General features: G+C 50.3%; 9 non-coding genes across 9 annotated transcripts; all 9 read left to right on the forward strand.

The window, feature by feature from the left end:
• The first annotated feature begins 1,035 nt into the window (after nucleotides 1-1,035).
• Nucleotides 1,036-1,118, forward strand: TRNAL-CAG (transfer RNA leucine (anticodon CAG)). The gene has a single exon. It is a non-coding gene; the product is annotated as a tRNA-Leu (tRNA).
• Nucleotides 1,119-2,138: 1,020 nt separating this feature from the next.
• On the forward strand, nucleotides 2,139-2,221 carry TRNAL-CAG (transfer RNA leucine (anticodon CAG)). The gene has a single exon. It is a non-coding gene; the product is annotated as a tRNA-Leu (tRNA).
• Nucleotides 2,222-3,806: 1,585 nt separating this feature from the next.
• Nucleotides 3,807-3,889, forward strand: TRNAL-CAG (transfer RNA leucine (anticodon CAG)). The gene has a single exon. It is a non-coding gene; the product is annotated as a tRNA-Leu (tRNA).
• Nucleotides 3,890-5,465: 1,576 nt separating this feature from the next.
• Nucleotides 5,466-5,548, forward strand: TRNAL-CAG (transfer RNA leucine (anticodon CAG)). Its single transcript has one exon. It is a non-coding gene; the product is annotated as a tRNA-Leu (tRNA).
• A 482-nt stretch (nucleotides 5,549-6,030) lies between these two features.
• On the forward strand, nucleotides 6,031-6,113 carry TRNAL-CAG (transfer RNA leucine (anticodon CAG)). The gene has a single exon. It is a non-coding gene; the product is annotated as a tRNA-Leu (tRNA).
• A 1,576-nt stretch (nucleotides 6,114-7,689) lies between these two features.
• On the forward strand, nucleotides 7,690-7,772 carry TRNAL-CAG (transfer RNA leucine (anticodon CAG)). Its single transcript has one exon. It is a non-coding gene; the product is annotated as a tRNA-Leu (tRNA).
• Nucleotides 7,773-8,254: 482 nt separating this feature from the next.
• Nucleotides 8,255-8,336, forward strand: TRNAL-CAG (transfer RNA leucine (anticodon CAG)). The gene has a single exon. It is a non-coding gene; the product is annotated as a tRNA-Leu (tRNA).
• Nucleotides 8,337-9,357: 1,021 nt separating this feature from the next.
• On the forward strand, nucleotides 9,358-9,440 carry TRNAL-CAG (transfer RNA leucine (anticodon CAG)). The gene has a single exon. It is a non-coding gene; the product is annotated as a tRNA-Leu (tRNA).
• A 4,345-nt stretch (nucleotides 9,441-13,785) lies between these two features.
• Nucleotides 13,786-13,868, forward strand: TRNAL-CAG (transfer RNA leucine (anticodon CAG)). The gene has a single exon. It is a non-coding gene; the product is annotated as a tRNA-Leu (tRNA).
• Nucleotides 13,869-14,529: the final 661 nt, after the last annotated feature.

Consider the following 14,529-nt stretch of genomic DNA (forward strand, 5'->3'; position numbering starts at 1 on the left):
CATTTAGAGTGAGTCCTGTGCAGGAGTACAGGGAGATCAGGCCGGCCCATACACAGTCCTTTCAGCCTAAACAGGCTCCCCGGGACTAGTGCCCAACCTCTTGTGACCAAGAAGGCTATAGCACACTGCCTGAACCTCCTGAAGGGTTGGACACAGTGCATGCTTTTATTTGCATAAACCAGCCCGCCTCCTGCCTTCCTATTTCCTGAGGTGTAGTTGCTTGTGTCTGTTAACAGGTGGCAGGCAGCACCGTTCTGCAGAAACATGAAAGACTCATGTGTGCTTGTGACAAGTAGCTGCTGTACATAGGGATTGAACCCTGCACGTCTGTGCCAGTAGTCGTTGTATGAGTGCTGCCCTGCCTGTGATTATTCTTTTGGGAGGAATTGGGAGACTTTAATCCAATAGGTGAGGATTTTAGGCGGGTGGTCTTTGAGACTTTCCAACATTGCCTCTAAGCCGCATCTGAGGGGTGCAAATGGCAGAGTCAGGATGGCCGAGTGGTCTAAGGCAGTCTCCTCTGGAGGCGTGGGTTCGAATCCCACTTCTGACATGTCTGTAACAGAATTTTTCTTTTCATTTGATTGTAACATTCCAGGCATCCTATAACTGCTGGCCAAGGCTTTCTGGAACAGGGAGATGGAGTTGGAGCACGCACTGCAGGCCTCATGGTTGATTTCCAGTGCTTCCTGTATTTCCTCGCTTCTTTTTTGGGAAAGTGAACTCCAGTGAAAAACCATCTTTGGACTGGGCCGGACTTGTGGACATGCAAACGGGCGCACCGCGACATTTTGCCTTTGGAAAAAATGCATAAAGAACCCAATGTGTTGTCCTTTTAACTGGGCCTAGTGGGAATGAAGTGACATTTTTAAAATGGATGGGGAGGGTGGTGGGTTAGGAGGGGTGGGTGGGATGCGCGAGAGTATATTCCTGGCAGACTGTGGAGACATTTTAGGAAATCCAAGAGGATTTAAGTGTGGTCAAAGACTTGCCAACATAGCCTCTAAGCCGATTCAGGCGAGCGCCTAAGGCAGAGTCAGGATGGCCGAGTGGTCTAAGGCGCTGCGTTCAGGTCGCAGTCTCCTCTGGAGGCGTGGGTTCAAATCCCACTTCTGACATGCCTGAAACGGGTTTTTACTTTTCATGTGATTGCATTCCACGCTTCCTATAACTGCCGGCCACGGATTTCTGGAACAGGGAGATGGAGTTGGAGCTTGCTCCACACACTCCCGTCCTCCAGCTAGGTCTGCAGTTCGTCCTGGAATGCTTCATTGCCCTTTTGGCAGGTGTTCTAGAGTGCTTAAATGAAAAACCGTTTTAGGACTGTGCTAGCTTTGTGGACTTGCAAATGGGCGTAGCGCGGCATTTTGTCTTTGGAAAAAATGCATAAAGAACCCAACGTCTTGTCCTTTTCACTGGGCCTAGTTGGAAGGAAGTGACCTATTTGAAATGGAGGTGAGGAGGAAAGTTAGTGTGACATAGTGGGAGGCAGATGGAGGAGTGAGTGGGGGGAAGCGAGAGGTAAAAAGGCAGGCAGAGGAGTGAACACAGTTCTTCCTCCTCGCCCTCTGCCCAACCAACCACCTGCCTGCCCAAACGGCCACGAACGGCCATTGTATATAGGCTTTGCTGGCAGAACTCTTTAGCCCTGTCATTTAGAGTGAGTCCTGTGCAGGAGTACAGGGAGATCAGGCCGGCCCATACACAGTCCTTTCAGCCTAAACAGGCTCCCCTGGACTAGTGCCCAACCTCTTGTGACCAAGAAGGCTCTAGCACACTGCCTGAACCTCCTGAAGGGTTGGACACAGTGCATGCTTTTATTTGCATAAACCAGCCCGCCTCCTGCCTTCCTATTTCCTGAGGTGTAGTTGCTTGTGTCTGTTAACAGGTGGCAGGCAGCACCGTTCTGCAGAAACATGAAAGACTCATGTGTGCTTGTGACAAGTAGCTGCTGTACATAGGGATTGAACCCTGCACGTCTGTGCCAGTAGTCGTTGTATGAGTGCTGCCCTGCCTGTGATTATTCTTTTGGGAGGAATTGGGAGACTTTAATGCATTAGGAGAGGATTTTAGGCGGGTGGTCTTTGAGACTTTCCAACATTGCCTCTACACCGCATCTGAGGGGTGCAAATGGTAGAGTCAGGATGGCTGAGTGGTCTAAGGCGCTGCGTTCAGGTCGCAGTCTCCTCTGGAGGCGTGGGTTCGAATCCCACATCTGACATGTCTGTAACAGAATTTTTCTTTTCATTTGATTGTAACATTCCAGGCGTCCTATAACTGCTGGCCAAGGCTTTCTGGAACAGGGAGATGGAGTTGGAGCACGCACTGCAGGCCTCATGGTTGATTTCCAGTGCTTCCTGTATTTCCTCGCTTCTTTTTTGGGAAAGTGAACTCCAGTGAAAAACCATCTTTGGACTGGGCCGGCCTTGTGGACATGCAAACGGGCGCACCGCGACATTTTGCCTTTGGAAAAAATGCATAAAGAACCCAATGTGTTGTCCTTTTAACTGGGCCTAGTGGGAATGAAGTGACATTTTTAAAATGGATGGGGAGGGTGGTGGGTTAGGAGGGGTGGGTGGGATGCGCGAGAGTATATTCCTGGCAGACTGTGGAGACATTTTAGGAAATCCAAGAGGATTTAAGTGTGGTCAAAGACTTGCCAACATAGCCTCTAAGCCGATTCAGGCAAGCACCTAAGGCAGAGTCAGGATGGCCGAGTGGTCTAAGGCACTGATTCAGGTCGCAGTCTCCTCTGGAGGCGTGGGTTGGAATCCCACTTCTGACATGCCTGAAATGGGTTTTTACTTTTCATGTGATTGCATTCCACGCTTCCTATAACTGCCGGCCACGGATTTCTGGAACAGGGAGATGGAGTTGGAGCTTGCTCCACACACTCCCGTCCTCCAGCTAGGTCTGCAGTTCGTCCTGGAATGCTTCACTGCCCTTTTGGCAGGTGTACTACAGTGCTTAAATGAAAAACCGTCTTAGGACTGTGCTAGCTTTGTGGACTTGCAAATGTGCGCAGCGCGGCATTTTGTCTTTGGAAAAAATGCATAAAGAACCCAACGTCTTGTCCTTTTCACTGGGCCTAGTTGGAATGAAGTGACCTATTTGAAATGGAGGTCAGGAGGAAAGTTAGTGTGACATAGTGGGAGGCAGATGGAGGAGTGAGTGGGGGTAAGCGAGAGGTAAAAAGGCAGGCAGAGGAGTGAACACAGTTCTTCCTCCTCGCCCTCTGCCCAACCAACCACCTGCCTGCCCAAACGGCCACGAACGGCCATTGTATATAGGCTTTGCTGGCAGAACTCTTTAGCCCTGTCATTTAGAGTGGGTCCTGTGCAGGAGTACAGGGAGATCAGGCCGGCCCATACACAGTCCTTTCAGCCTAAACAGGCTCCCCTGGACTAGTGCCCAACCTCTTGTGACCAAGAAGGCTCTAGCACACTGCCTGAACCTCCTGAAGGGTTGGACACAGTGCATGCTTTTATTTGCATAAACCAGCCCGCCTCCTGCCTTCCTATTTCCTGAGGTGTAGTTGCTTGTGTCTGTTAACAGGTGGCAGGCAGCACCGTTCTGCAGAAACATGAAAGACTCATGTGTGCTTGTGACAAGTAGCTGCTGTACATAGTGGATTGAACCCTGCACGTCTGTGCCAGTAGTCGTTGTATGAGTGCTGCCCTGCCTGTGATTATTCTTTTGGGAGGAATTGGGAGACTTTAATGCATTAGGAGAGGATTTTAGGCGGGTGGTCTTTGAGACTTTCCAACATTGCCTCTAAGCCGCATCTGAGGGGTGCAAATGGCAGAGTCAGGATGGCCGAGTGGTCTAAGGCGCTGCGATCAGGTCGCAGTCTTCTCTGGAGGCGTGGGTTCGAATCCCACTTCTGACATGTCTGTAACAGAATTTTTCTTTTCATTTGATTGTAACATTCCAGGCGTCCTATAACTGCTGGCCAAGGCTTTCTGGAACAGGGAGATGGAGTTGGAGCACGCACTGCAGGCCTCATGGTTGATTTCCAGTGCTTCCTGTATTTCCTCGCTTCTTTTTTGGGAAAGTGAACTCCAGTGAAAAACCATCTTTGGACTGGGCCGGCCTTGTGGACATGCAAACGGGCGCACCGCGACATTTTGCCTTTGGAAAAAATGCATAAAGAACCCAATGTGTTGTCCTTTTAACTGGGCCTAGTGGGAATGAAGTGACATTTTTAAAATGGATGGGGAGGGTGGTGGGTTAGGAGGGGTGGGTGGGATGCGCGAGAGTATATTCCTGGCAGACTGTGGAGACATTTTAGGAAATCCAAGAGGATTTAAGTGTGGTCAAAGACTTGCCAACATAGCCTCTAAGCCGATTCAGGCGAGCACCTAAGGCAGAGTCAGGATGGCCGAGTGGTCTAAGGCGCTGCGCAGTCTCCTCTGGAGGCGTGGGTTCGAATCCCACTTCTGGCATGCCTGAAACGGGTTTTTACTTTTCATGTGATTGCATTCCACGCTTCCTATAACTGCCGGCCACGGATTTCTGGAACAGGGAGATGGAGTTGGAGCTTGCTCCACACACTCCCGTCCTCCAGCTAGGTCTGCAGTTCGTCCTGGAATGCTTCACTGCCCTTTTGGCAGGTGTACTACAGTGCTTAAATGAAAAACCGTCTTAGGACTGTGCTAGCTTTGTGGACTTGCAAATGGGCGCAGCGCGGCATTTTGTCTTTGGAAAAAATGCATAAAGAACCCAACGTCTTGTCCTTTTCACTGGGCCTAGTTGGAATGAAGTGACCTATTTGAAATGGAGGTCAGGAGGAAAGTTAGTGTGACATAGTGGGAGGCAGATGGAGGAGTGAGTGGGGGTAAGCGAGAGGTAAAAAGGCAGGCAGAGGAGTGAACACAGTTCTTCCTCCTCGCCCTCTGCCCAACCAACCACCTGCCTGCCCAAACGGCCACGAACGGCCATTGTATATAGGCTTTGCTGGCAGAACTCTTTAGCCCTGTCATTTAGAGTGAGTCCTGTGCAGGAGTACAGGGAGATCAGGCCGGCCCATACACAGTCCTTTCAGCCTAAACAGGCTCCCCTGGACTAGTGCCCAACCTCTTGTGACCAAGAAGGCTCTAGCACACTGCCTGAACCTCCTGAAGGGTTGGACACAGTGCATGCTTTTATTTGCATAAACCAGCCCGCCTCCTGCCTTCCTATTTCCTGAGGTGTAGTTGCTTGTGTCTGTTAACAGGTGGCAGGCAGCACCGTTCTGCAGAAACATGAAAGACTCATGTGTGCTTGTGACAAGTAGCTGCTGTACATAGGGATTGAACCCTGCACGTCTGTGCCAGTAGTCGTTGTATGAGTGCTGCCCTGCCTGTGATTATTCTTTTGGGAGGAATTGGGAGACTTTAATGCATTAGGAGAGGATTTTAGGCGGGTGGTCTTTGAGACTTTCCAACATTGCCTCTACACCGCATCTGAGGGGTGCAAATGGCAGAGTCAGGATGGCCGAGTGGTCTAAGGCGCTGCGTTCAGGTCGCAGTCTCCTCTGGAGGCGTGGGTTCGAATCCCACATCTGACATGTCTGTAACAGAATTTTTCTTTTCATTTGATTGTAACATTCCAGGCGTCCTATAACTGCTGGCCAAGGCTTTCTGGAACAGGGAGATGGAGTTGGAGCACGCACTGCAGGCCTCATGGTTGATTTCCAGTGCTTCCTGTATTTCCTCGCTTCTTTTTTGGGAAAGTGAACTCCAGTGAAAAACCATCTTTGGACTGGGCCGGCCTTGTGGACATGCAAACGGGCGCACCGCGACATTTTGCCTTTGGAAAAAATGCATAAAGAACCCAATGTGTTGTCCTTTTAACTGGGCCTAGTGGGAATGAAGTGACATTTTTAAAATGGATGGGGAGGGTGGTGGGTTAGGAGGGGTGGGTGGGATGCGCGAGAGTATATTCCTGGCAGACTGTGGAGACATTTTAGGAAATCCAAGAGGATTTAAGTGTGGTCAAAGACTTGCCAACATAGCCTCTAAGCCGATTCAGGCAAGCACCTAAGGCAGAGTCAGGATGGCCGAGTGGTCTAAGGCGCTGCGATCAGGTCGCAGTCTTCTCTGGAGGCGTGGGTTCGAATCCCACTTCTGACATGTCTGTAACAGAATTTTTCTTTTCATTTGATTGTAACATTCCAGGCGTCCTATAACTGCTGGCCAAGGCTTTCTGGAACAGGGAGATGGAGTTGGAGCACGCACTGCAGGCCTCATGGTTGATTTCCAGTGCTTCCTGTATTTCCTCGCTTCTTTTTTGGGAAAGTGAACTCCAGTGAAAAACCATCTTTGGACTGGGCCGGCCTTGTGGACATGCAAACGGGCGCACCGCGACATTTTGCCTTTGGAAAAAATGCATAAAGAACCCAATGTGTTGTCCTTTTAACTGGGCCTAGTGGGAATGAAGTGACATTTTTAAAATGGATGGGGAGGGTGGTGGGTTAGGAGGGGTGGGTGGGATGCGCGAGAGTATATTCCTGGCAGACTGTGGAGACATTTTAGGAAATCCAAGAGGATTTAAGTGTGGTCAAAGACTTGCCAACATAGCCTCTAAGCCGATTCAGGCGAGCACCTAAGGCAGAGTCAGGATGGCCGAGTGGTCTAAGGCGCTGCGCAGTCTCCTCTGGAGGCGTGGGTTCGAATCCCACTTCTGGCATGCCTGAAACGGGTTTTTACTTTTCATGTGATTGCATTCCACGCTTCCTATAACTGCCGGCCACGGATTTCTGGAACAGGGAGATGGAGTTGGAGCTTGCTCCACACACTCCCGTCCTCCAGCTAGGTCTGCAGTTCGTCCTGGAATGCTTCACTGCCCTTTTGGCAGGTGTACTACAGTGCTTAAATGAAAAACCGTCTTAGGACTGTGCTAGCTTTGTGGACTTGCAAATGGGCGCAGCGCGGCATTTTGTCTTTGGAAAAAATGCATAAAGAACCCAACGTCTTGTCCTTTTCACTGGGCCTAGTTGGAATGAAGTGACCTATTTGAAATGGAGGTCAGGAGGAAAGTTAGTGTGACATAGTGGGAGGCAGATGGAGGAGTGAGTGGGGGTAAGCGAGAGGTAAAATGGCAGGCAGAGGAGTGAACACAGTTCTTCCTCCTCGCCCTCTGCCCAACCAACCACCTGCCTGCCCAAACGGCCACGAACGGCCATTGTATATAGGCTTTGCTGGCAGAACTCTTTAGCCCTGTCATTTAGAGTGAGTCCTGTGCAGGAGTACAGGGAGATCAGGCCGGCCCATACACAGTCCTTTCAGCCTAAACAGGCTCCCCTGGACTAGTGCCCAACCTCTTGTGACCAAGAAGGCTCTAGCACACTGCCTGAACCTCCTGAAGGGTTGGACACAGTGCATGCTTTTATTTGCATAAACCAGCCCGCCTCCTGCCTTCCTATTTCCTGAGGTGTAGTTGCTTGTGTCTGTTAACAGGTGGCAGGCAGCACCGTTCTGCAGAAACATGAAAGACTCATGTGTGCTTGTGACAAGTAGCTGCTGTACATAGGGATTGAACCCTGCACGTCTGTGCCAGTAGTCGTTGTATGAGTGCTGCCCTGCCTGTGATTATTCTTTTGGGAGGAATTGGGAGACTTTAATGCATTAGGAGAGGATTTTAGGCGGGTGGTCTTTGAGACTTTCCAACATTGCCTCTACACCGCATCTGAGGGGTGCAAATGGCAGAGTCAGGATGGCCGAGTGGTCTAAGGGGCTGCGTTCAGGTCGCAGTCTCCTCTGGAGGCGTGGGTTCGAATCCCACATCTGACATGTCTGTAACAGAATTTTTCTTTTCATTTGATTGTAACATTCCAGGCGTCCTATAACTGCTGGCCAAGGCTTTCTGGAACAGGGAGATGGAGTTGGAGCACGCACTGCAGGCCTCATGGTTGATTTCCAGTGCTTCCTGTATTTCCTCGCTTCTTTTTTGGGAAAGTGAACTCCAGTGAAAAACCATCTTTGGACTGGGCCGGCCTTGTGGACATGCAAACGGGCGCACCGCGACATTTTGCCTTTGGAAAAAATGCATAAAGAACCCAATGTGTTGTCCTTTTAACTGGGCCTAGTGGGAATGAAGTGACATTTTTAAAATGGATGGGGAGGGTGGTGGGTTAGGAGGGGTGGGTGGGATGCGCGAGAGTATATTCCTGGCAGACTGTGGAGACATTTTAGGAAATCCAAGAGGATTTAAGTGTGGTCAAAGACTTGCCAACATAGCCTCTAAGCCGATTCAGGCAAGCACCTAAGGCAGAGTCAGGATGGCCGAGTGGTCTAAGGCACTGGTTCAGGTCGCAGTCTCCTCTGGAGGCGTGGGTTGGAATCCCACTTCTGACATGCCTGAAATGGGTTTTTACTTTTCATGTGATTGCATTCCACGCTTCCTATAACTGCCGGCCACGGATTTCTGGAACAGGGAGATGGAGTTGGAGCTTGCTCCACACACTCCCGTCCTCCAGCTAGGTCTGCAGTTCGTCCTGGAATGCTTCACTGCCCTTTTGGCAGGTGTACTACAGTGCTTAAATGAAAAACCGTCTTAGGACTGTGCTAGCTTTGTGGACTTGCAAATGTGCGCAGCGCGGCATTTTGTCTTTGGAAAAAATGCATAAAGAACCCAACGTCTTGTCCTTTTCACTGGGCCTAGTTGGAATGAAGTGACCTATTTGAAATGGAGGTCAGGAGGAAAGTTAGTGTGACATAGTGGGAGGCAGATGGAGGAGTGAGTGGGGGTAAGCGAGAGGTAAAAAGGCAGGCAGAGGAGTGAACACAGTTCTTCCTCCTCGCCCTCTGCCCAACCAACCACCTGCCTGCCCAAACGGCCACGAACGGCCATTGTATATAGGCTTTGCTGGCAGAACTCTTTAGCCCTGTCATTTAGAGTGGGTCCTGTGCAGGAGTACAGGGAGATCAGGCCGGCCCATACACAGTCCTTTCAGCCTAAACAGGCTCCCCTGGACTAGTGCCCAACCTCTTGTGACCAAGAAGGCTCTAGCACACTGCCTGAACCTCCTGAAGGGTTGGACACAGTGCATGCTTTTATTTGCATAAACCAGCCCGCCTCCTGCCTTCCTATTTCCTGAGGTGTAGTTGCTTGTGTCTGTTAACAGGTGGCAGGCAGCACCGTTCTGCAGAAACATGAAAGACTCATGTGTGCTTGTGACAAGTAGCTGCTGTACATAGTGGATTGAACCCTGCACGTCTGTGCCAGTAGTCGTTGTATGAGTGCTGCCCTGCCTGTGATTATTCTTTTGGGAGGAATTGGGAGACTTTAATGCATTAGGAGAGGATTTTAGGCGGGTGGTCTTTGAGACTTTCCAACATTGCCTCTAAGCCGCATCTGAGGGGTGCAAATGGCAGAGTCAGGTTGGCCGAGTGGTCTAAGGTGCTGCGATCAGGTCGCAGTCTTCTCTGGAGGCGTGGGTTCGAATCCCACTTCTGACATGTCTGTAACAGAATTTTTCTTTTCATTTGATTGTAACATTCCAGGCGTCCTATAACTGCTGGCCAAGGCTTTCTGGAACAGGGAGATGGAGTTGGAGCACGCACTGCAGGCCTCATGGTTGATTTCCAGTGCTTCCTGTATTTCCTTGCTTCTTTTTTGGGAAAGTGAACTCCAGTGAAAAACCATCTTTGGACTGGGCCGGCCTTGTGGACATGCAAACGGGCGCACCGCGACATTTTGCCTTTGGAAAAAATGCATAAAGAACCCAATGTGTTGTCCTTTTAACTGGGCCTAGTGGGAATGAAGTGACATTTTTAAAATGGATGGGGAGGGTGGTGGGTTAGGAGGGGTGGGTGGGATGCGCGAGAGTATATTCCTGGCAGACTGTGGAGACATTTTAGGAAATCCAAGAGGATTTAAGTGTGGTCAAAGACTTGCCAACATAGCCTCTAAGCCGATTCGGGCAAGCACCTAAGGCAGAGGCAGGATGGCCGAGTGGTCTAAGACACTGGTTCAGGTCGCAGTCTCCTCTGGAGACGTGGGTTCGAATCCCACTTCTGACATGCCTGAAATGGGTTTTTACTTTTCATGTGATTGCATTCCACGCTTCCTATAACTGCCGGCCACGGATTTCTGAAACAGGGAGATGGAGTTGGAGCTTGCTCCAAACACTCCAGTCCTCCAGCTAGGTCTGCAGTTCGTCCTGGAATGCTTCACTGCTCTTTTGGCAGGTGTACTACAGTGCTTAAATGAAAAACCGTCTTAGGACTCTGCTAGCTTTGTGGACTTGCAAATGTGCGCAGCGCGGCATTTTGTCTTTGGAAAAAATGCATAAAGAACCCAATGTGTTGTCCTTTTAACTGGGCCTAGTGGGAATGAAGTGACATTTTTAAAATGGATGGGGAGGGTGGTGGGTTAGGAGGGGTGGGTGGGATGCGCGAGAGTATATCCCTGGCAGACTGTAGAGACATTTTAGGAAATCCAAGAGGATTTAAGTGTGGTCAAAGACTTGCCAACATAGCCTCTAAGCCGATTCAGGTGAGCGCCATGGCCGAGTGGTCTAAGGCGCTGCGTTCAGGTCACAGTCTCCTCTGGAGGCGTGGGTTCAAATCCCACTTCTGACATGCCTGAAACGGGTTTTTACTTTTCATGTGATTGCATTCCACGCTTCCTATAACTGCCGGCCACGGATTTCTGGAACAGGGAGATGGAGTTGGAGCTTGCTCCACACACTCCCGTCCTCCAGCTAGGTCTGCAGTTCGTCCTGGAATGCTTCACTGCCCTTTTGGCAGGTGTACTACAGTGCTTAAATGAAAAACCGTCTTAGGACTGTGCTAGCTTTGTGGACTTGCAAATGGGCGCAGCGCGGCATTTTGTCTTTGGAAAAAATGCATAAAGAACCCAACGTCTTGTCCTTTTCACTGGGCCTAGTTGGAATGAAGTGACCTATTTGAAATGGAGGTCAGGAGGAAAGTTAGTGTGACATAGTGGGAGGCAGATGGAGGAGTGAGTGGGGGGAAGCGAGAGGTAAAAAGGCAGGCAGAGGAGTGAACACAGTTCTTCCTCCTCGCCCTCTGCCCAACCAACCACCTGCCTGCCCAAACGGCCACGAACGGCCATTGTATATAGGCTTTGCTGGCAGAACTCTTTAGCCCTGTCATTTCGAGTGAGTCCTGTGCAGGAGTACAGGGAGATCAGGCCGGCCCATACACAGTCCTTTCAGCCTAAACAGGCTCCCCTGGACTAGTGCCCAACCTCTTGTGACCAAGAAGGCTCTAGCACACTGCCTGAACCTCCTGAAGGGTTGGACACAGTGCATGCTTTTATTTGCATAAACCAGCCCACCTCCTGCCTTCCTATTTCCTGAGGTGTAGTTGCTTGTGTCTGTTAACAGGTGGCAGGCAGCACCGTTCTGCAGAAACATGAAAGACTCATGTGTGCTTGTGACAAGTAGCTGCTGTACATAGGGATTGAACCCTGCACGTCTGTGCCAGTAGTCGTTGTATGAGTGCTGCCCTGCCTGTGATTATTCTTTTGGGAGGAATTGGGAGACTTTAATGCATTAGGAGAGGATTTTAGGCGGGTGGTCTTTGAGACTTTCCAACATTGCCTCTAAGCCGCATCTGAGGGGTGCAAATGGCAGAGTCAGGATGGCCGAGTGGTCTAAGGCAGTCTCCTCTGGAGTTGTGGGTTCGAATCCCACTTCTGACATGTCTGTAATAGAATTTTTCTTTTCATTTGATTGTAACATTCCAGGCGTCCTATAACTGCTGGCCAAGGCTTTCTGGAACAGGGAGATGGAGTTGTAGCACGCACTGCAGGCCTCATGGTTGATTTCCAGTGCTTCCTGTATTTCTTCGCTTCTTTTTTGGGAAAGTGAACTCCAGTGAAAAACCATCTTTGGACTGGGCCGGCCTTGTGGACATGCAAACGGGCGCACCGCGACATTTTGCCTTTGGAAAAAATGCATAAAGAACCCAATGTGTTGTCCTTTTAACTGGGCCTAGTGGGAATGAAGTGACATTTTTAAAATGGATGGGGAGGGTGGTGGGTTAGGAGGGGTGGGTGGGATGCGCGAGAGTATTTTCCTGGCAGACTGTGGAGACATTTTAGGAAATCCAAGAGGATTTAAGTGTGGTCAAAGACTTTCCAACATAGCCTCTAAGCCGATTCAGGCAAGCACCTAAGGCAGAGTCAGGATGGCTGAGTGGTCTAAGGCACTGGTTCAGTTCGCAGTCTCCTCTGGACGCGTGGGTTCGAATCCCACTTCTGACATGCCTGAAATGGGTTTTTACTTTTCATGTGATTGCATTCCACGCTTCCTATAACTGCCGGCCACGGATTTCTGGAACAGGGAGATGGAGTTGGAGCTTGCTCCACACACTCCCGTCCTCCAGCTAGGTCTGCAGTTCGTCCTGGAATGCTTCACTGCCCTTTTGGCAGGTGTACTACAGTGCTTAAATGAAAAACCGTCTTAGGACTGTGCTAGCTTTGTGGACTTGCAAATGGGCGCAGCGCGGCATTTTGTCTTTGGAAAAAATGCATAAAGAACCCAACGTCTTGTCCTTTTCACTGGGCCTAGTTGGAATGAAGTGACCTATTTGAAATGGAGGTCAGGAGGAAAGTTAGTGTGACATAGTGGGAGGCAGAAGGAGGAGTGAGTGGGGGGAAGCGGAAGGTAAAAAGGCAGGCAGAGGAGTGAACACAGTTCTTCCTCCTCGCCCTCTGCCCAACCAACCACCTGCCTGCCCCAACGGCCACGAACGGCCATTGTATATAGGCTTTGCTGGCAGAACTCTTTAGCCCTGTCATTTAGAGTGAGTCCTGTGCAGGAGTACAGGGAGATCAGGCCGGCCCATACACAGTCCTTTCAGCCTAAACAGGCTCCCCGGGACTAGTGCCCAACCTCTTGTGACCAAGAAGGCTATAGCACACTGCCTGAACCTCCTGAAGGGTTGGACACAGTGCATGCTTTTATTTGCATAAACCAGCCCGCCTCCTGCCTTCCTATTTCCTGAGGTGTAGTTGCTTGTGTCTGTTAACAGGTGGCAGGCAGCACCGTTCTGCAGAAACATGAAAGACTCATGTGTGCTTGTGACAAGTAGCTGCTGTACATAGGGATTGAACCCTGCACGTCTGTGCCAGTAGTCGTTGTATGAGTGCTGCCCTGCCTGTGATTATTCTTTTGGGAGGAATTGGGAGACTTTAATCCAATAGGTGAGGATTTTAGGCGGGTGGTCTTTGAGACTTTCCAACATTGCCTCTAAGCCGCATCTGAGGGGTGCAAATGGCAGAGTCAGGATGGCCGAGTGGTCTAAGGCAGTCTCCTCTGGAGGCGTGGGTTCGAATCCCACTTCTGACATGTCTGTAACAGAATTTTTCTTTTCATTTGATTGTAACATTCCAGGCGTCCTATAACTGCTGGCCAAGGCTTTCTGGAACAGGGAGATGGAGTTGGAGCACGCACTGCAGGCCTCATGGTTGATTTCCAGTGCTTCCTGTATTTCCTCGCTTCTTTTTTGGGAAAGTGAACTCCAGTGAAAAACCATCTTTGGACTGGGCCGGACTTGTGGACATGCAAACGGGCGCACCGCGACATTTTGCCTTTGGAAAAAATGCATAAAGAACCCAATGTGTTGTCCTTTTAACTGGGCCTAGTGGGAATGAAGTGACATTTTTAAAATGGATGGGGAGGGTGGTGGGTTAGGAGGGGTGGGTGGGATGCGCGAGAGTATATTCCTGGCAGACTGTGGAGACATTTTAGGAAATCCAAGAGGATTTAAGTGTGGTCAAAGACTTGCCAACATAGCCTCTAAGCCGATTCAGGCGAGCGCCTAAGGCAGAGTCAGGATGGCCGAGTGGTCTAAGGCGCTGCGTTCAGGTCGCAGTCTCCTCTGGAGGCGTGGGTTCAAATCCCACTTCTGACATGCCTGAAACGGGTTTTTACTTTTCATGTGATTGCATTCCACGCTTCCTATAACTGCCGGCCACGGATTTCTGGAACAGGGAGATGGAGTTGGAGCTTGCTCCACACACTCCCGTCCTCCAGCTAGGTCTGCAGTTCGTCCTGGAATGCTTCATTGCCCTTTTGGCAGGTGTACTAGAGTGCTTAAATGAAAAACCGTTTTAGGACTGTGCTAGCTTTGTGGACTTGCAAATGGGCGTAGCGCGGCATTTTGTCTTTGGAAAAAATGCATAAAGAACCCAACGTCTTGTCCTTTTCACTGGGCCTAGTTGGAAGGAAGTGACCTATTTGAAATGGAGGTGAGGAGGAAAGTTAGTGTGACATAGTGGGAGGCAGATGGAGGAGTGAGTGGGGGGAAGCGAGAGGTAAAAAGGCAGGCAGAGGAGTGAACACAGTTCTTCCTCCTCGCCCTCTGCCCAACCAACCACCTGCCTGCCCAAACGGCCACGAACGGCCATTGTATATAGGCTTTGCTGGCAGAACTCTTTAGCCCTGTCATTTAGAGTGAGTCCTGTGCAGGAGTACAGGGAGATCAGGCCGGCCCATACACAGTCCTTTCAGCCTAAACAGGCTCCCCTGGACTAGTGCCCAACCTCTTGTGACCAAGAAGGCTCTAGCACACT

Source organism: Ambystoma mexicanum, chromosome 11 (assembly GCF_040938575.1).
Source record: "Ambystoma mexicanum isolate Mex_15411 chromosome 11, UKY_AmexF1_1, whole genome shotgun sequence".
In the NCBI taxonomy this organism is placed as follows: domain Eukaryota; kingdom Metazoa; phylum Chordata; class Amphibia; order Caudata; family Ambystomatidae; genus Ambystoma; species Ambystoma mexicanum.